General features: G+C 37.2%; 1 long non-coding RNA gene across 1 annotated transcript in view; it reads right to left on the reverse strand.

The window, feature by feature from the left end:
- LOC140699330 (uncharacterized) overlaps positions 1 to 21,145 on the reverse strand; it is a 355,563-nt gene that overhangs the window by 80,473 nt on the left and 253,945 nt on the right. The gene's annotated exons all lie outside the window — the stretch shown is intronic.

Genomic DNA, 21,145 nt, shown 5'->3' on the forward strand with positions numbered 1-21,145 from the left:
CATGACTGGAAAAGAAACTTTCTTTTCATCTATCCTGTCCCAAGCTCTGAAGTCTTTTAAGGAATATAGGTCAGATGATAACTATACTCCTGGTTCTTGCCAGAAGCATGGATTTCAAGCCCATGGCCACTTTGTGTTTATCAAACCTTACCAAGAGAAAAAACCATTCAGCACAATTGCTTGAAGAACAAGTATTTTGCCTTTCTCTATATAGTCTAAGATGTGCTCCTAAATCAGGGACAGGTTAATACTTTAAGAACCTTAAGAATTGAGATTATGATGCTTCCTCCTGCTATATGCAACTTAAAATATATTCAAAATTACACAAAACATGAATGAATGCTAAAAACAATCTTTTTTTCTTTTTTATTGATTTTCTGATTAAGTTCTTCAGAAATTGCCTTTTCTTTTCCAACATACATGTAATATGCTGGTGCCTTAAATACGAGCTTAGTCTGCCCCAGGGGGTAACCTAGCACTCTTAAGGAATTAAGCCAAATTAGCAAAGGGAAGGTTTTCTAGACTAAATTATATTGGCCCCCCCATCTACCATCACTGCCGGTAGAACTGATTCTCATGAATTGTTTCTTTGTGAGAAACCAATGATCTCTATCAACAGATTGTTTTAAAGAAAAGTTTATCATTACATATATCATAAGAAGTTGTTCAGGACATACTCATGGAGGTTATATATACTTTATGGATTGTGTATATGATGGATTTTATGAATCATGCAACCACCCAAGTTTCTCTTTTCAGCTCAATAGCTAGAACTCTTAGATCCAAATATGTGGCTACCAACAGTGAGCACATAGGTCATTATGACAGATGTCCTCTGCCTCCACCTGATGATCCACCCCATCCTCATTTTTCTCCTAAATACTCACTCCACTTGCTATCTTTTTATCTTTTTATGTAACCCTCTTACATCCTAAATCCTCTACAAGACAACAGGATATAAATAGTTTTACTCTAGTAGTTTCTTAACATAATATATTTGTAGCTTGTATACATGATTTCCTCTCCTACATAAGCAGGAATCTGGTGATAATAATAAGTTAAATGTGCTGAATTAATTTGTAAATATCTTTTATAACTTTGGTTTATTGTAAGTAGTGATGTTATGGGTAATTTTTTATTACTTCTTTATATGTTTCTGAATTTTCCATATTTCTCTAGTTAGTATGCATAGATTTTATATCTGTAAAAATATTTAGAAAAATCATCCACAATAGGTCTATACTATATAATTATGTAATAAAAACAAGAAATCCTTGAGACTTTGAGAGGATAGAATAAATCAGTGTGACATTTAAATTTCAATATGTTTATCCAATGTGTTCAACATACACTTCCCAATGACTCAATATAAATAACTAATTTAAAAATTGTTCCCGAGATTCTACATTTTTATATTAACAGACTAAACTTATCTAACATTATCTTGAGAACTTCCAGTTTTTATAAGCGTGTTTCAAGTCCTAGATATTGTTTTGCAGATACAATTGATAAACTTTATTATGAAAAAAAATCCAACAGTCTAAGTGGGCCATGATGCTTTGAGTACTACCCAGGGGAGCACCTTTGATTCTTAAGAGATTAGATGGAAAAAGTAAATGTCATCAACCCCTGCTGAATTCCATAATCAGTCTGGAAGATGTCAAGGCACTCAGTAAATAGAAAAATTCTAAATAAATATCTTCAGAAGTTCTAAAGGCTATGATCTAAATGTTTTCAAGACAGAAAGATTACACTTAAATAAACTTCAGCTTTCTGTCTGTTACAGTAAATTTTTAAATCCAGTCCACCCAATCAATGTTTCAGTTGGAGTGCAGCCACATGAATTAGCAGTCAGATAACTGACCTAGAAAGGATTCGGGGTGAATGAATGTCAGTCTCAGTGTTATGAATGCCAGATTAGTATCAGTAACCAACTGGTTGTGAATTACAACTGTAAATCTGTCCTAAGAGAACAGGCAATTGGCCATCTTAAGAAGCAACCTGAAGAAGAAAGAACACTGGGAAGGAGTTGGAAGACCATGCTTTATGCCTTGTCCAAATGTTTTTACCACTAGGATCCTTGGTTTTCTTTTCTATACTCTAAAGAGACTGGATTATATGATCTCTACGTATCCTTACATAGCTGCAGTTCAACGAATTTCTGAAATGAAACAGTGCTCTCCCTCTCCCAGGCTTTATCCAGTAGCCATCAAACGGTCATCAACTCTGGTCACCAGTCGTTGTGCTTGTACCTGGAAAACAGACCTCATTGGTGTCGCCTTGGATATAAAATTGCTGGCGATAAACTCTCTAGAAGTAATTACTCCTGCTACCTTGGTGTGCAGCTCCAATTTATGGCAATTACATACAACTAGTTATAGCTCCCTATCCTTTTACTCTTTAGGGTTTAGCATTCAGAAAAGGGCAGTTGTTTCAGAAAGTTGGTGTACATCAGAATAAATGTATCTGGGCTTTCAATAAAGAATACCTCTCAACTCTCCCTTATAATAGTGGGAAAATGACCAGCCCTTATTTTCTCCATCACTTATAAAACTGTCTACTACTCAGGCTGGCAGAATTTTTGCCAAAAAAGAAACAAATGGAAAGAAAAATCCTAGAAGATCCTGAGATTAATTTTATGTATTTTATTTTTAAATTACCGCTGATAAAGTAGTTTCAGCTGCTATCCTATGACTTGTCTTTCTGTTTTCATTTCAGCAGATAATTGCCTGCCTCAGGATATTGTTCTTTTTACAGAGAGAAATTTCTAATAGCAGATTTTAAGTGCTTTCTTAAATTAACTCTTGGGTTCCCCCTTTGGCACAGTCAGGAATCATCCTCTGGTGAAGGCCTATGTGGGGATGCTACAGATCTCTCCTTTTTTGCTCTTTCACAAAATATGAATATTTATGTTTGGTTTTTGATGATACTGGAGAGCTTATTAGAAAAATGAAATGGCAGGCACAAAATTGAAACAAGCTGTTTAGTTGTACATTCTACGTATCTTTTTTCTTCCATGTGTACTACCAAATCACAGCACAGTTAAAATAGCAAGAACAGGTGCTATATTAACATCTATTGATGGGATAAATGAATGAATGAACACATTAAAGTATTTTCACTGTGAAAGTATTTTCATGGACGTCTTTTAAATGACAGTACAAAACACTCACCACACGTGGGGTTACAGGAAGCGCTATTTGGTTGGTCAATAAAACAAACACGTTTAGCTTTAACTTTCAGTATCATTGCTTGGATTGTTAGCATGTTGAATTATAAATAAATGGGTAGGCTTCTGGGACCCTTTCAGAGTAGATACCTACAACTTTAGAAGGTCTTGATAGGGAAAAGTACTAAAGAGTATTTCAACTAGCAGAAATAAAAAGTAACTCTGTAGCTGAAAGAGATCACAGAGATAATTATAGTTCAGGAGGACCTAACCCTCTGTTCAGAAGCCAAACGTAGTCCAGATATGCCTCTGTGTTTTAAAAACATGATTTGAAAGCCTCTAGTCAGGGCCTGTACTTTTGGTTCTCTATGGGCCTCTAAGCTGATTCCATATTCTACACTGCTGCCTTGCTCGTCAGCATCTGCACTTACGACCTGTGATTTAGGACACCACCCTTAAGCCTGTGACAACTGAGGCTTGAAGGGCACCAGGGAAGAATGAGGATTAGAGCAGAGTCTTAGGGTTGGACTCTAGTCCAAATATTGCTTATTTCAAATAAGCAATAATAGTTTCTTTTTCAAATAGCTAGAGAAAAGCTAAAAACTTCTGAATTGCTCTCTCACTTTAGTCCACGTGAGGTATGTATATTAGTGTCAGAAAATAGAGTTTATGTAACTGCAAAGGAAATTAAGCCCAGAGTGACCGTGACTTGCTTAGGATCACACAGCTACTAAGAGCAGAGCTACTGGGTGACCAGTAGCCCTGGGTGGCCCAACAAGCATAACCAGTAACGTCCTAGCACAGTGGTTCCCAACTGGGGGTGATTCTGCCCTCCCAGGGGACATTTCACAATTTCTGGAGACATTTTTGGTTGTCACAACTGCAGGGCGTGTGTTACTGGCATCTAGTGGGTAGTGGCTAGGGCTGCTGCTGAAACTTCAATAATGCACAAGACAGCTCTCAAAAGGAATGATCAGGTTCAGAATGTCAACAGTGCAAGGCTGAGAAACAGTATTCTAGACAGTAAGGCAAGCAGGAACATCAAAAATTACTTTTTGGAGGGGTGGAAAGGGCTATAGGATGTGATACATGAGCCCATAAAAGTCCTAATCTGTCCCAGTTGCTTGGTCTCTGATACATGATTTTCTATTATTCTACACTTAGCAAGTGTGTAAAATAAGATTAATGGAAGAGAATTCACATTCTGGGGACAATCAGGCAAGCACATAGTAGGAAGACCATGGGCTCTGGAGTTAGACTTCTTGGGTTTAAATTCTGGCTCTGCCATGTGCTAACTTAAGCAAATGACTTAGCCTTACTCATCTCAGAGCTTTCCCTCACTTTTTTCATCTGTCAAATAAGGTTAATAACAGTACCCTTCCTCATAGGAGGGCCAAGCGACCTAGCCCATGCCTAGTGTCCAGCACATACGTAGCATTTAGCTATGACTGTCTCACTTCACCTCCTTCACCTCCCTAGAGAGAAGAACTAGTATCCTAGTTTGACAGGTGAGGTAACTGAAGTTCAGACTGCTTTGTAGCACTGGCAGCAGAACTTCAGAGTAGACCGGGGGTGCTGTAGGGAGTAGGCGAACCTCAACCACCCCGCCCCCAGCATGCCCAGTAGCTTCTGTTCTCTCTCATATACCTCCATCCTCACAGATAGAAGCCTCTGATTACATGAAAACTCTCTCCCGGACGTGCTGCTCACAGTGTGCATTTTAATTTTTTGTTTTAATAACAACAAAAAACCTCTAACATTTCAACTCTTTCAGAACTTTCCTTTCATAATTTATGTCACTTATTTCATGCACTAGAATGTTTCATGTCCTATCCAATTTTAGATGATAATTCTTCTGCACAATTAAATGATTAATTGCAATTAGAAACATAGTTAATTTTACTGAAGAAACCTGATGTATGTTCCCTTAACCGAAAGATCCAAATTAACATACCAATATTGGGACAAACATCATTTCCCTCCTAATACCATGCACTGAAGACACCTTGTCCCTTAAATTATATTCCTGCCAAACAAAGCATAAAGTATCAGGCAAACTAAAACTGGCCTGGTTCTTCAAAAATATCAAGGTCATAAAGACAAAGAAGGGAAGAGAAACTATTCCAATTTTTTGAAAAAACTAAAAAGACATGGCAACTAAATATAATGTGTGAGCTTGGACTGGATCCTGGATCAGGAGGGGCAGTAGCTATAAAGGACTTTATTGGAACCACTGATGAAGTTTAATATAGACTTTGGATTACATAATGGCATTATGTCAGTGTTAAATTTTCTTATGTTGGTCTTTTTACTGTAGTTAGGTATGAGAGTGTCCTTATTCTTAAAGGCATGAAATATTTAGAGGAAAGATGTAATGCAGGTAAATGAGTTTTCTGAACAACAACAAACCCCTCCCCTGATTTGTAGTGTTTGCTTATTTCCTCTAGTATAAATGCTCCCACCATGGCCAATTTCAGGCTAACAAGGAGAATTAACTGAATGCAGAATTGGGAAAATATATACACTTTATATGTACATGTATATACATATAATCTATGCATGTATTAGAGAGGTTAAGCAAACATGGGAAAATGTTAACAGAGAATCTAGATAAAGGGATAAACGAGAAATCTTTGTATTATACTTGAAATTTTCCTGTAAATTTAAAATTGCACCAAAATATTAAAGTTTAAAACCATTTAGATGGTTATCAAAAAAACACTTCTAGTCAGTGGAATGTTTTGTAGTGTTTCAAGGGAGGATTATAAACTGATTATAACCTGCAGGAAGGGCATTTTCATGTTCAGCTTCAGCGACATTGAGTAAATTACCTAAGATCAGTGACATTTCATCTTATGCAGGGGGTTAAATGTTAAAGTCAATGAATATCTTACAGAGTCAAAAACAGCTTTGGGGGGCATTAACTCATTCATTAAGACAGTACATTACTGGCCTTCAGTGAGTCCAACCCAGTGAGTTTTTCCTCCAAGCCTTGAGCTGTTTGCTGCTTCTTTTAACAGAACTTCAAATGGAGCAGTACAGGGACTACATTTTAAATTTTTAAAAAAGAAACTTCTTCCTGATCATTTAAACACTGGGACCACACACAGCACTCAGCAGTGGATGCTCACAGTGTGAGAGATGACTGGGCACACATTCAACTAAAGGGATAACAGATTAATTGCTCCCACACTTGTGGACATATGCTTATGGAGAGAAATGGTGAATGGAAGATGGACACTATTTAAATTCCTCTCTTTGTCCATCCCCACCTCCCCTCTCTGGCTCTCCCACTGTCTGCAACTGTAAGTTTCAGAGCCAGATTGTTGGAACTCCTCTCACTGGAGGCCTATTCTCTTCTGCTGTTGCACATCTGTCCCTAGGAGATCCCAGAGTTGAGGGCCACCTTAAGAAAATCCTCCTCTTTGAGGGATAGAGAAGGAGAGAGAACGATAAAGGAAAAGAGACTGTAGGAGACTGAGCTTTGTCCAACTTGTAGGAGCTAAGAGTGCAGAAAATTTGAGAAAGTGGCAATGAAAAGTACCAAATGGTATTATAAAAGACAGGAAAATGAAGACTAGGAAAGACCACAGGATTGAGCAACTAGGCAATCATTTGGTTCATCAGGAAGGGCATTTAATTAAAGCAATAAAAACAAAAGCCAGATTTATGTGATGTGCTGATGATGAGGAAAAAGACACATAAGTATCAACTATTATTTAAAGATAGTAGAGAGCAAAGGAAATAGAGAATGGCTAAGGACTGAAGAAATAATAGTCTGTTTTTGAGTTCTTTTTTTTTTTTTTTCTCTTTGGCTCTCTACATTCAACATTCACATCACCAAAAACTTAGTAGTTATATATTTATATTCACCTGGGCAATAACTCTGCTAAAATATTCTGTAAGTTATTTGGGTTCATTTGTGGTATGAAGCTATGCTCATGTGCCTTGTAACTCTGGGAGGAATATGACTTGGAAGAAATCCAGTAGTCTGTGCAAATAATTGTATATTCACAGAATTAAATACTGCAGATGTGTTCCTTGTGGGCGGCCTATTTTAGTCTCTAATTGGATAAGGACAGCCCCCTCTGGATGGAGCTGGCCCAATAGATAATATCCAAGAAGCACATTTCCCCTCCACTCAGTAGAATTTACTCTTGTTGCCACATGGTACTTCTGCTTGTGTTCATGGGACTGGCTTTCCTACATCAGCGCTAAGAGTTTTTCATAAAGTATGAGGTTGTTCTCTGTACACAGTGGACAGCCTATGACCTTCTATAACCATTTTAACAAGTTACCTGATTAACAGCTTGATACAAACCACCCCTACCCTCAACCCCATTTTTATATAATTATGATCATTTCATTACTGAACTACTCATTAGTACACTTAAGATTCAGAAGTACTATCAAGAGAAAGCATTTATTGCCCTGGCTTTAAAGTGTTCAAACAAGCAAACAAACAAACAGCAGTAACTTTAGTACATAAAAATTACAATAATAATACAGAATATATACATTTCTATTTTGGTAACTAAAACACAAAGCTAATGTTTTTAAGAAGTAACAGTGTCACTTTTAAGAAAATTCTGTATTCCCTAAAACTACCTCTAAAAATTCGACAGCCCATGTCCCAGCCATTTGACAACCACCATATCCATGATTTTTTTCCTCACCACTCTGTGCCCCACTACTTTGTTGCCTCCTTAAATAAAAACTTCCTTCCCACTATGGAAAGTGTGACAAGATTATTGGTTCAGAAAAATAACATTGAAATATTTGGATGTAAGCAAGTTGATTATCAAACATCAGATCATTGTAAACTGTCAATCAATTTGCTTCTTGCTGAAGTTTTTTTTTGCAAACCTATATCTTATTGAAGTTTTCAATATTCTTCTTAAAACCTTATCCAGTATAATAATTAACTGTTGAGGCCATTTTTCTAAAGTAGTTTTCTCTTTCTTTTTTCCTCCTCTCTTATAAGCATTACTCTGGGAAAGTTATTAAGTATAATATTTGAAAAAATTGGTCATGTAGCTTTGGCAATACATGAAATCTTATTAGTCAGGCTAATGTTTCTTCCCCTTTTCTTTTGGGCAATGTATTTGGGTTTTGTTTTAGTTTCCTAAGACTGACATAACAAACTGCTGCCAACTGGGTGGCTTTAAATAACAGAAATTAGTTTTCTCACAGTTCTGAAGGCTAGAAGTCCAAACTGAAGGTGCTGGCTGGGCCATTCTCTCACAGGCTCTAGTGGAGAATCTATTCTGTGCCTTTCTGGGCTTCTAAGGTCACCTGTAATCCTTGGTGTTCCTGGGCTTACAGCTACTTAACCCCAAACTCTGTGTCCATCGTTGTATGGAATTTTCCCTCCATGTCTTTCTCTGTGTCCAAATTTTCCTCTTTTTATAAGGACCCCAGTCACATCAGGTTAAGACCCACTCTAATGACCTCATTTTAACTTGACTACATCTGCAAAGGCCCTATTTCTAAATAAAGTAACATTCACGGGTTCTGCAAATTAGAGGACTTCAACATATCTTTTCTTTTTTGGAGGGCACACAGTTCAATCTACAGCAGGTTTGTTCATTGTAAAACAGTTAATTATCTTCACTAGTATAATCACATCACTATTGCCCAGCTGGAAGTTCAAACTACTAGAAAGCAGATAGCGTTTCTCTTTTTCACACTGCATGATGTCACAGGATGGTGGATATGCTGTTGTATTCACCCACTATCTGAGTATCTCAGCTATATGGAGTTAAGCATCCAGACATATGGAAGCATCCAGAGTCATAAGCATTAATTCCATTTTTGGTCACTATACAGACCTAACCTATTTTACTTCGTAATATTTCCAAGAACTCAAAGTCATGTGAGTTGATGGAGACTAATATGTGTATGAAACAAAGCTATGACTTGGATCTTTTAAATAGCTTCTGCTGCTCACCTGTTATTTGTTTTCACTTTTTATTTCAAAAGTAATACATATTCATTGCAATAGATCAAAAAATATAGAAGTGTATAAAAATTATTACTAATCTCATTCTGCCATCTTTAATCCCATGCCCATGAGGTAACCAACATAATCCTTCCATATCTTTTCAATGTTCATAAATATAGACAAGCATATACAGTCTTATAGGATTTTTTCTCATTTTTCTCAATAAAAAGATTGTGCTATACATATTAACTTACCGCTTGCTTTTCTCACTTACAATTTCCTTTCAAGGTCAATATGTATAGGTTTAATGCATTCTTTTTAATATCAACATAGTAGTTCTTAGTATTGCTAACCTTTAATTTATTCAACTGTTCTTCTTAAGCTGGAAATTCAGATCTCAGATATTTCCTGCAGCAAACATTCTTGTCCTTACCTGCTATTATAGTTGTAAAATGAATTTTTAAAAGTTGGATTCCTGGGTCAAGGATACATGCATTTTAAAGTTTTTAAAAGATTATAGCAATTCTCATTCCTACTGATGATGGGCCTTCTTCCCACATCCTCACCAATACTGGAGTTATCAATATCACTTCCTGAGTAAATGTTCTTGTAGTTTACTTTTTCATTAGAGTCTGTGATGCTTGCTTACAGAAGTCATATTCTATGCCACATTGTGAAAGCACAAATTTCCCCCATCAGAGGTGTCTGTGCTCTCTACAGAGAGACAAGTGTTCTCTCTTATCTTTCCCCAAAATATCTTCTAAACACAGGACCTCTATTGCCCCAACCAGTCAACTCCAGACTCCGAGCTAATGTTGCTCACTTGGCTGAAGAAAACCTCAGTTCATATAACCACCTATTAGAATGTAGTCGCAGAAAACGACCTGGAACTCTTTAGAGATTTCATTCCTTTTGGAAGTCTCACTCTACACCCTTAGTAATTGGTCAAAATACCCCCACAATGAAAACAATTGTTATTTTCTCCATCTGATTATACATATATTAATTAACACCCTGTGTTGAATCAAAAGGTTTAACAGAATTTTTTACAACACTGTCCATATTGATATGAATCCTGATAAAATGTTTGTAAACATTTCAGTTGGTCTTCATAAAAAATAAAATTATCCTAGACTGGGAGTTCGAAATTTGTAGATATTGACGGGCATATGTAGAATAGATATACAAGATTATACTGTATAGCACAGGGAAATATATACAAGATCTTGTGGTAGCTCACAGCAAAAAAGAATGCAACAATGAATATATGTATGCTCATGTATAACTGAAAAATTGTGCTCTACACTGGAAATTGACACAACATTGTAAACTGACTATAACTCAAAAAAAAAAGTTAAAAATAAAAATAAAATAAATAAATATAAATAATAAAGTTATCCTAAAAAATTGTAACTCTTTTTACGGCTCTCTACTTATTTTATTCAGCAATATAAATATACTTTGGTATACTTTTGAAAGTGAAAATGATCTTAGTGATGTATTAGAGTTTAAAATTTTTAACCAAGATTTCCAAATTTCCTAAACAATTCCGATCTGAAAAAAGTTAATTAAACATTTGCTTTTGGTGTTTAAATCAAATACAAAATAGATGTATAAGTAGGCACATTTGCTATAAATAATGTCAATTGAAAAGTCTTAAAATTTTATGAAAGGAACAAACTAAAAAGTATGGATTTATGAGGTGACTTGAAATTAAATGAGATTTAAGAATGTAAGTGCGCTTACTGGATTTTTTTAATACATGACTACAATTTCAGAGTAATCTGGAAAAATAACATAGAAACCAAATAACAAGTTCTAGAAAATCTAATGAAAACATAACTGAAATGTAAAATTTGCATATAAGTTTAGACTTCATATATCACATATAGCTTTTAAGTATGTTGTAGAAAACTGCTGTTTATTTCCATCTATAAATGCCTGAAAAGGCATGAAATCTATAAAATAACTGAACAGAGATGTTTCAACACTGGCTTGACTAATTGTTAGCAAGCTACTAATTTCCAGAATGAGCTCTGGTCATTTCATCAGTAATAGGATATACCAGAATTATTAAAGGAACTAGACTTTACAAACGTATATGGGGGAATCGGGTAGGACTGAAGGATTCCATTATTTAGTTTTACTATAAGAATATTGAGCCCAAGAACAGTAAACAACCAAAGACACCATTCCCTTTATTACGAAGTCCATCTAACCATATGTAGCTTGTTTACAATGACTTGCTCTTTCCAAATGGTTTGATTTGTCCTGATGTATATATAGATAGATACAGTGCTTAAGGGAAGATCTGTTTTTTCCCTCTCAGCCATTGAGTTCCCCTGCATTTTAAACTTTCCTCACATGTCATATGAAAAGGGTAAATCTGATGCTTTAGTGAATAACTTGTGAGGGTTAAGAGAATACAGCAATGCTTTATAGAATCAAATGGTATATAAAGTAGAGCAGAATTTATTAAGCTTTAAAAACTGCCTTAAAAATGAATAATGAATTTATTCAAAAGCTAATCAGGGATGGTGACAGTAATAGCACCTAAAATAACAATGAGCAAGTTTAGTCCCATTGCAGCCCACATTACCAGGGTATGCGGTTAAGTTAAAAAAAAAAAAATTATGTCCTGCTCTCAGCTCTCAGTGCTTGTGTGAATGAGCTTTATCCTCAAGGTTTGCTCCCATCCAGGGAGCAGTTTGAAACCTGACATGATCAGACCACAGCTGACATAGAAGAAGTAGGCATCTCTCACAAGAGATGGATGAGGAAAGTAAGCTCCTTTCTGGGAATTCCAGCAAACATTTTCTTGCAACTGTTTGACTTGAACTGAGTCTCTTCATCTGTCACTGTGGCTAGGAGATGGGACACACCCAGTGGGTTATGCTGGCCAGCCCCAACCCAACTGGCTGTACGGGCAATTCTGTCCAAACTGAAAGGCTAAGACTGGGGTAGCACTGACCGATTTGTGACCAAACTATGATTTCTGAGCTCAATACTAAATTAAATAAATATTGTCTATGGCCAATTAAAATATAAACGTATATTTATTTCTATTCTTCACTGTGTCCTTTGAAAGCCTTTTTTCTCTAAAATTAACACCTTATTTGGTTAACTGTCATCTTTCCTATTTCTGAACTTTATTTTACCTTGGATGAGCTTTCATGAAAGGCAGAATTCTCTCTAAGATGAAAAGATGGTGCTATCATCCCCCTCAAATTCTTATGTTGCTTTTAAGGTGATGGTACTAAGAGGTGAGACCTATGGGAGGTGATTAGGTCATGAGAGTGAAACCCTCTTAAATGGGATTCGTGCTTTTATGAAAGAAGCTCCAGAGAGTTCCCAGCCCCTTCTACCACATGAGGACAGAGGGTGAAGGCATAGGCTATGAACCAGGAAGAAGTTCCTGACCAGAGCAGGATTATACTTGTGCCTTGATATTGAACTTCCCAGCCTCCAGAACTGTGAGAAATAAATTTCTCTTGTTTATAAGCTACCCAGTCTGTGGTATTTTGTTACTGCAGCCCAAAAGGGCTAAGACAGATGGCATTAATAAATTTTCCAAATCAAGAAATTCACCAAGGACCTTCAGTTAGACTTCGGGCACCAAAAATAGTCTTATTGAAAACAAATTTACTTAAATGTTTTGCAAGATTTAACATCATATAACTATCACTGAATATGCTTTGTGCCCACCAAGGGGACATAAATTAGGCTCCTGGCATTGAAAATAAATGCACTTATCTAGTTTTTCTAGCTCTGTTTAATTTTGTTTCTGTGAGAGATTGTGTTTGGAGGAAGAGTGAATTTAAAGCATCTCAACAGTTGTTGAAACCTCTTTTCTGATTTTTCCAAACCCAGTACTGCTTCCTGAAAAGCTTTTGACCACCATCTGCCATCTGCCACCAGGGCCCCAGCAGCTGCATCATGCCACGTTACACAGCAGTAAAGACAAAGGTTTATGCAGCACACAATTAGCTACCCTAGTGGAAGCATGTGGTCCAGTTATCCTGTCCATTAAAAAACTTCAAGCATTTACACCCATATTAAGCATAATGTCTATCATGTTCATGCCACCTCTAGCCCTGCTGCGATTTATGCCCATCCCAGGAATTCTGGCCTTTATTTACTGCTTCGCATCTGTAGCTTCATTACTCCAGCAGCCTTCCCCATCAGGATGTCATCATTGTGCTGGAGGTGAGCTGAAGCTAAGGATGGAGACAGCTTTGTGACCTTTCACTTGCTCAGAGCTAGTTGGGGAAGGCTGGCGTAGGCGCTGCTCCCAAGTCCCCAAGGCTCTTCCACAAGAATGGTAAATTCCACTCCTATTTCTCAGGTGTTTGTTCTTACCATAAACAACAAAAACGCTGGCCATAAACAGCACTAAATAAGCAGCAATGCAAGACCCAGGGTGGAACCATCCAGTAACTTGTTTGTTCTAATTTTAATCATCTACCCACTTAACATATGCATGAAAACTTAATCATTTCCAGCCTGCGGCCATTAGCAGCGATGGCAGACGGCAAGACAGTCTTGAAAGTTGTGAAGCTATTATAAATTTAATGGGTCAAAACAAATTTCTTAGCACCTGTTGGTCTTTAAAGGCATTTAGCGAGCCATCCCTTTTCTTCCCAGGGGACTTTAAGACAGCCGTTCCTGGATTATTTGGATTTTTCATGGTCTTTTAGCCACTATTCAACAAGTATAATAAAACATCACATCCATTTATTCTAATAGTAATAAAAATCACGGATCAGTGCCTTGTGAGACTAGAATTCCAAACAGAAATGTTTTGTAGAAATTCAATACTCATAAAGCTGATTTCTACATATTGATTTTATATGAACTTCAAAGGGCATAAAAAATTACAAAGTAGAACCTTAAAGAAGATACCCACAAGGTGGTATGAACCAATTCCAGAAGATTTAGAAGAGGGATGCTATTTTCTTTTTGCTTTTTGTTGTTTTCCAGCGTTCTGGGAAGGAAGTTAAGTTCCTTAAAGAAGGAATCATTTTTACCCCATTATAGGACACTCTGCCCCTGTGAAATTTGAGTGGAACTGGACTTGGGAGGGCCAGGAAAAGGAAGAGTATCTTACTAGTCACAGCAATAAACTTCTTTCCCATAGGGCCAGATTTCTTTTCTTATCCTAATAACAGCAGCAGCAGCAATAATGATGTCAACAACAGCTGAGGCGTCTTGAGCACTGAGGTTCACGCTAGGCATCCTGCCAGCATATGTATCGCCTTTATGTGTACTTTCTGTCTTAAGTTTTATCACAACCCTGTGATTCCATTATCCTCATTTTATAGAGGAAGTAATTTAGGCAAGGAGAGGTTAAATAACTTCCTCAAGTTCACAGGGCTCATAATGGATCCAAGCCCCTCCCACCACCCCTACTCCTGAGACCAGAGCTCATCTTCTTTCACTGGCAACAACCGCCTTATACTTATATTTTCCCTTCTCTCCCCGACAATAAAGTTAGCATCAGATATGTAAAGACTTTCTTTGGGAAGCAACAGTTTTTTATTGGCAGATCTCACTATTTTCAGCTTTCCCAATGCGTCTTGTTTTAAAAACTCCCCAGAGTAGCAGAGAAAAGCCTGTATTTAAGGATTTTCTGGCATATTAAAATGGCAAGAGTGAAAATATTTCTTTGGCATTCTTTTTGTTTTCATCTTAGGACCATCTAAAATCATTTTTAAGTAAGAATAAATAAATGAACAAATAATTGATACTGAGCTTGTCTTTGAACTCATAATCAGATGACAGGTTTAACTGCTTAACACTGCCTGGTTTTTGAAATGCCGTCCTCCTAGAGGAATAAAGGAGGGACAGACTGCTCGCCTAAAGCTCCCAGTACCTTTTCCTATTCCTGGAGACGGATTCTGAATCTTTATTCCAACATGGCAGAGAGGGTATAGTGGTCATAAGCAGTGTCCACTTAAAAGTAAGCTACAATATGTTCTTAGGTTAAGGCCTTTCCTTTACTTTAGAACAGACAATTTTGAATGAGACATTTTAGACATGTAGATACGAATTTTGCCCAGAGATAAAAAGGAGGGGTACCCTTGGTAGAATTGTGATTTCTGAGCCTTTTTCCCCTCAACATATAAATTTAGACCAAATGATCTACACACTGCAGTCTTTAGGACTGAATGATTCAGGTTCTGGAGACTGCACTACAAAACACAGTACACGCTACCCTGCAGGTGGAGATGAGTCCGCTTCCAGATGATATGCAGGTTTGTATGCTTTAAGGAAACAGGAGTCCAAACTCTAAGGAGCAGTGGGGCATGATCAAAGGGTCTCCTATCTGAGAAAGAGAAGTCAGACCTTTCCCTTACACCTGGATTTAGGAGAGAGATGGTTAATAGAGGACTCTTATGAAGGGTCATAGCAAACAGGAAGTGGAATTCACTTCAGAGGAAGTGAATTTCATGTGTTCTTGTTGCAACTGCCTTACGTTATCATCAGTCCCTGTGATTAACAGATGTTGCTTTTGCTATAGATTAATTAAAATTAAAAAAAAAAACCTGTTTCCAAGATTAAGGAAAGGAGAAAGAAACCTATAGAAGTAACAAGTCAGAACTGCCTAGGGAAGTTTTCTGGGGCCAGAGATGGCAAGCAACAGAAAATTAAAAGGAAATAGATCATTCCTGAAAATTGTCTAGATATACTTTTGCTGTATGTCACGGGGCTCTCATCTTCTGAAGACTCAAGGAGAAAATGTGGCAGGTCTGGAACCTGTGCTTTCTAAATGGTTCTCCCTGCTCTGGAAAGGAAATCTATTGTCACCCGCCTTGGGTTATCTTGCTTGTGACAACTAAGTCTAAAGGCTGGAGGAGAGGCTGTGAAAGGGGAAGAGTGAGTATGGTATCCTCTTTTCCAGATTTGGGAGACTCTCCTTCTACTGTCTTAAAAGAACAAGAATTCATCAATGAGTATTAATAACACCTTGTACTTCCATAAATTGTTAAACAATAATTTTAAAAACTAGCATTTGTTTGGAGTTACTATTTATAGTTATTGTACTAAATTTATACAAATTATTTAAACTCCACAGCAACCTGGTAGGTAGATCCCATCATTATCCCCATTTTACAGATGGGGAACTGAGGCTCAGAGATGTTAGTTAACATGCCCAAGGTCACACAGTCAAGAAGTAATGGAATCAGTTTGACTCAAGAGCGTTATCTCATTCTCACTCAAGTATACTGCCTCTTGTTTCACAAAGCATTTCCCAAACTAGAAAATGTGTTTGGTCCTCATTTGAGGCCTGCACAGGGAATAAGAAATGTGGTCATTCTCCATTTTTCATAAAAGGACACTGATATTCAGAAAGGTTATATTACTTATCCTGATTTACCTATTGAATTATTGGCAAAGAAGGGACAAGAACCCTATTCTCTTAACTCCTGGTTCTATTTTTGCCACTTCTTCACAACTAAAGGCAAGAACATTAATTAGGTACTTATATAAATATCACCCTGCTGGTTCACATCTAGGAAAATTAAATAAAACATGGTCTTGACCCATAAGAAACTTAAAATCTCATCACAGATATGAAATCATCTATAACTTTTTCCCCACAAATGTTTATGAACAATCCAATCGCACCAGACCCTGTTCTAACTCTGGGAGTAGTTGATAAGTTGCTGCTTCCTTTTCAGAACTCAGAACGTAAGGAAGCAGGTGAGCAGAAAAACACTTTCACTACCATGGAACAGGGATCATGGGCCAACGGAACTCTCCGCCACACTGGTGTTGGGTGGTATGTGAATCTGGGAAATCTTCACAGGACAGTAATATGAGAAACACTTAAAGGTGGATAACTAGGAATTTTCCAATTGAGAAAGGCAGGGAGGATATCCTACAATGCAAACTGCATCTGTGAAGGCCCAGAAGAAGACAAGAACTAGCACAGCCCATTTGGAGAGTGAATCAACACTAGTGAAACACGACCTGCTTACAACCAAGTGGAAAGAGGTGGGACTGGAAAGGTGGACAGAAGCCAACCTGTGAAGAGCCTTTATTAACCTATGACAAAGGTTGATGAGGAGTAGCTGGTTGCCCAGAGAAAACAATGCAAGTGCCAGAAAGGATTGGTGTTTGGGGTTTGTAGGAAAGACTCCTTTCTAATCTCCAGAGTCACCTTTCATTACCAAAATACAAAGTTGCTAATTTTTTTTTTAAATGTCACAAGGTAAAGCATTTCACTCTGAACAGAACCAACTGACCAATGAGTCTGGGTCATCAGAATTGTCATAACCTGCATCTCTGAATGGTTTCCTGGATTATATGGTGTTGCCTACATTTGAACTAATTTGCTATTTCACCATCTGTTTGAAAATCATCCTCACAAGTGTCTAGCTGCACACTTTGTCATGAACAATGCAAGTTGTTAAGAGTGTATATGTCTGTGTATTTGTATAAGGAAGTGAAAATAATTATTCAAAAAGAACAAGGTGGATTACTTTTATAAACATGTATGGAATAACATGGGGTGCCATGATGGTGGAGGGGTGAGCAGGTGAAGGAAGTATGCAAGAATGACTGTAATTAAGAAAGGGCAGGTAAACTAGCATTCTCAATTCTGATTGCTACAAATAAATGCCTTCCCTGCCCTCATTTTCTGCCTCAGAAAAGCAATTAGAAGCCTGGATAAGAGTAGACATTGTATTTTATATGGCTCTTTTGTGTGATATGAAGAAATACAGAGGATTGTGTGTGCGTGTACACAAATATACATGCAAGCATATTTACTTGTGTGTGTGCGTGTGTGTGTGTGTGTGTGCTTGGGTGCACGTGCATGTACAGACATTTAAAAGTGCTGGCCTGAAAATTCCACTGCTCAGCAGAATTCTGTAGAATTTTTCTGCCCACATCATCAGCTAATTATCTAAAGACTGATTAGAATGCTGAATATAACAAAATGTTCCTTTTCCAGAGGGAAAGAAAATATAGCAACCTGACACTTATTATAGTAGTGCTCCCTTATCTGGGGTTTCAGTTTCTGTGGTTTCAGTTACTTGAGGTCAAAAGTGGTCAGAAATATTAAATGGAAAATTCCAGACTCTTCAGCAATTACTGTTGGGAAAACTAGATAGCAACATGTAAATCAATGAAGTTCGAACACTCCCTCACACCATACACAAATATAAACTCAAAATGGCTTAATGACTTATATTCAAGACAAGACATGATAATCTCCTAGAAGAAAACATAGGCAAAACACTCTCTGATATCATTCTTAGCAAAGTTCTCCTAGGGCAATCTACCCAGGCAATGAAATAAAAGCAAAAATTAACAAATGGGACCTAATTAAACTTACAAGCTTTTGCATAGCAAAGGAAGGGAAGCCACAAGCAAAATAAAACAACAATCCACAGAATGGGAGAAAATATTTGCAAATGATGCAACTGACAGGTTTAATTTCCAGAATATATAAACAGCTCATACAACTTAGTAACAAAACAAACAAACAAACAAAAACCCAACCCCAAAATGGGCAGAAGACCTAAACAAGCAATTCTCTAGTAAAGACATACAAATGGCAAATAGGCACAAGAAAAAATGCTCAATATCACTCATTATCACAGAAATGTAAATCAAAACTACAGTGAGGTATCACCTCACACCAGTCAGAATGGCCATCATTCAAAAAGTCCATGAACAATATATGCTGGAGAGGCTGTGGAGAAAAGGGAACCCTCCTACACTGCTGGTAAGAATGTAGTTTGGTGCAGCCATTATGGAAAATAGTATGGAGAGTCCTCAAAAGACTAAAAATAGATTTACTGTATGATCCAGCAATCCCACTCCCGGGCATATATCCAGAGGGAACTCTAATGCAAAAAGATACATGCACCCCAATGTTCACAGCAGCACTATATACAATTGCCAAGACACAGAAGCAACCTAAATATCCATCAACAAAGGACTGGATAAAGAAGTTGTGGTATATTTATACAATGGAATACTACTCAGCCATAAAAAACAGTAAAATAATGCCATCGGCAGCAACATGGATGGACCTAGAGATTGTCATTCTAAACAAAGTAAGCCAGAAAAAGAAAAATACCATATGATATCACTCATATGTGGAATCTAAAAAAAAGAAAAAGAAGACACTATGAACTCATCTACAAAACAGAAACAGACTCACAGACAGAAAACAATCTTATGGTTACTGGGAAAAGGGGGTGGGAAAGGATAAATTTGGGAGTTTGAGATTTGCAAATGTTAGCTACTATATATAAAAATAGCTTAAAAGAAAAGAATGCAAGTTTCTTCTGTATAGCACAGGAAACTATACTCAGTATCTTATAATAACCTTTAATGAAAAAGAATATGAAAACAAATACATGTACGTATATGCACAACCAAGACATTGTGCTGTACGCCAGAAATTGACATATTATAACTGACTATACTTCAGTTTGGTGGGGGGGGGGCTGAAAATTCCAGAAATAAAAAATCCGTAAGTGTATATTTCTTGCCATTCTGAATAGCATAATGAAATCTTGTGCCATCCCACTCCATCCCACTCTGGATGTGAACCATCCCTTTGTACCACCCGTGAGTCACTTTTAGCCAGCTAGGTTATCAGATTCACTGTCTTGGTATCGCAGTGCTTGTGTTAAATACTTATTTTACTTAATAATGGCCCCAAAGCGCAAGCAATTTGAATATGCCAAAAAGAAGTGGTAAAGTGCTTCCTTTAAGTAAAAGGGTAAAAGCTCCCAGCTTAATAGGAAAGAAAAAGAATCATATGCTGAAGTTGCTAAGATCTAAGGTAACTGAAAAGGGAGAAGGAAATTTGCCAGTTTTGCTGTCCCACCTCAAACTGCAAAAGTTATGACCACAGTACATGATAAGGGTTTAGTTAAGATGGAAAAGGCATTAAATTTAAACAACAAGATATTTTGAGAGAAGAAAAGATCACATTCACATAACTTTTATTACAGCATATCATCATAATTATTCTATTTTACTATTAGTTATTGTTGTTAATCTTTTACTATGCCTAATTTATAAATCTGTAACTGAGCAGGACCCTGTGGGGCCTTCCACGGTCAGACCTCTTCCCTATATCCTCTGCTGTAGCTCCTCTCTGAAGTACTCAGATAATAGTACCTTATGTATATTTCCTGAGTTTTTCAGATGCTAAAAACCACCGCCAAAGAGAAGGAATTAACTACTTGAAGACAGACAGCACGTGGCCCCCAGGCCTCCTGGTGCCTAGGGGTTGATAGTGTTGACCACCCTGTTACCTCAGTGAGAATCAGAGAACTGTACATGAACTGATCAGGTACCCTATGACACCCCCTCCCTTACCTTCCCTTTAAATATGCTTTGCTAAAACCATTCAGGGAGTTCAGGGGTTTTTTGGGCATGAGCCACCACATCCTCCTTGCTCGGCTCTGCAGTAAACCTTTCTCTGCTCCAAACTTCAATGTTTCCATTTGTTTGGCCTCATGGCCTCATGTCTGGCACATGAGCTTGCCTTTGGTAACAAATTAAATTTTCTCTTAAGTATGTATTTATAGGGAAAAACATAGTATAGATAGGAATCAGTACTATCCACAGTTTCAGGCATCACATGAGAAACGTACCCCCCACAGGTAAGGGGGCCTACTGTCCATGAAGCAATTGGTGAGGAATAAAACTCAGCGAAGAAATCTTATTTCACAGAGTGAAGTAGAGAAATTATACTTGACTATTTCTGGAATGTCAACTAACCTGAGAGAAGAGACCCTATTTCCTGATTTAGGGTTTTCCATTGGTCAGTCTCCCACTGTGAAGTCATAGACAAAAAATGATTTCTGTTTTCTTCAGAAAAGAAAAAGTAGGTGGTTGATTTAGAGGCTGTTGGATTGGTTCAATTTTCAGAACAAGTATTTATGGTAGATCTTTCAGAATTGCTTTTAAAAAGTTTTTTTTTTTTTTAAGGAAAAGCAATAACTGGAATTTCTGATCTTTTGACCAAGTGGGTGAAAGTTATCAAAGGACAAATACCA

Source organism: Vicugna pacos, chromosome 11, assembly GCF_048564905.1.
Source record: "Vicugna pacos chromosome 11, VicPac4, whole genome shotgun sequence".
Classification (NCBI taxonomy): Eukaryota; Metazoa; Chordata; class Mammalia; order Artiodactyla; family Camelidae; genus Vicugna; species Vicugna pacos.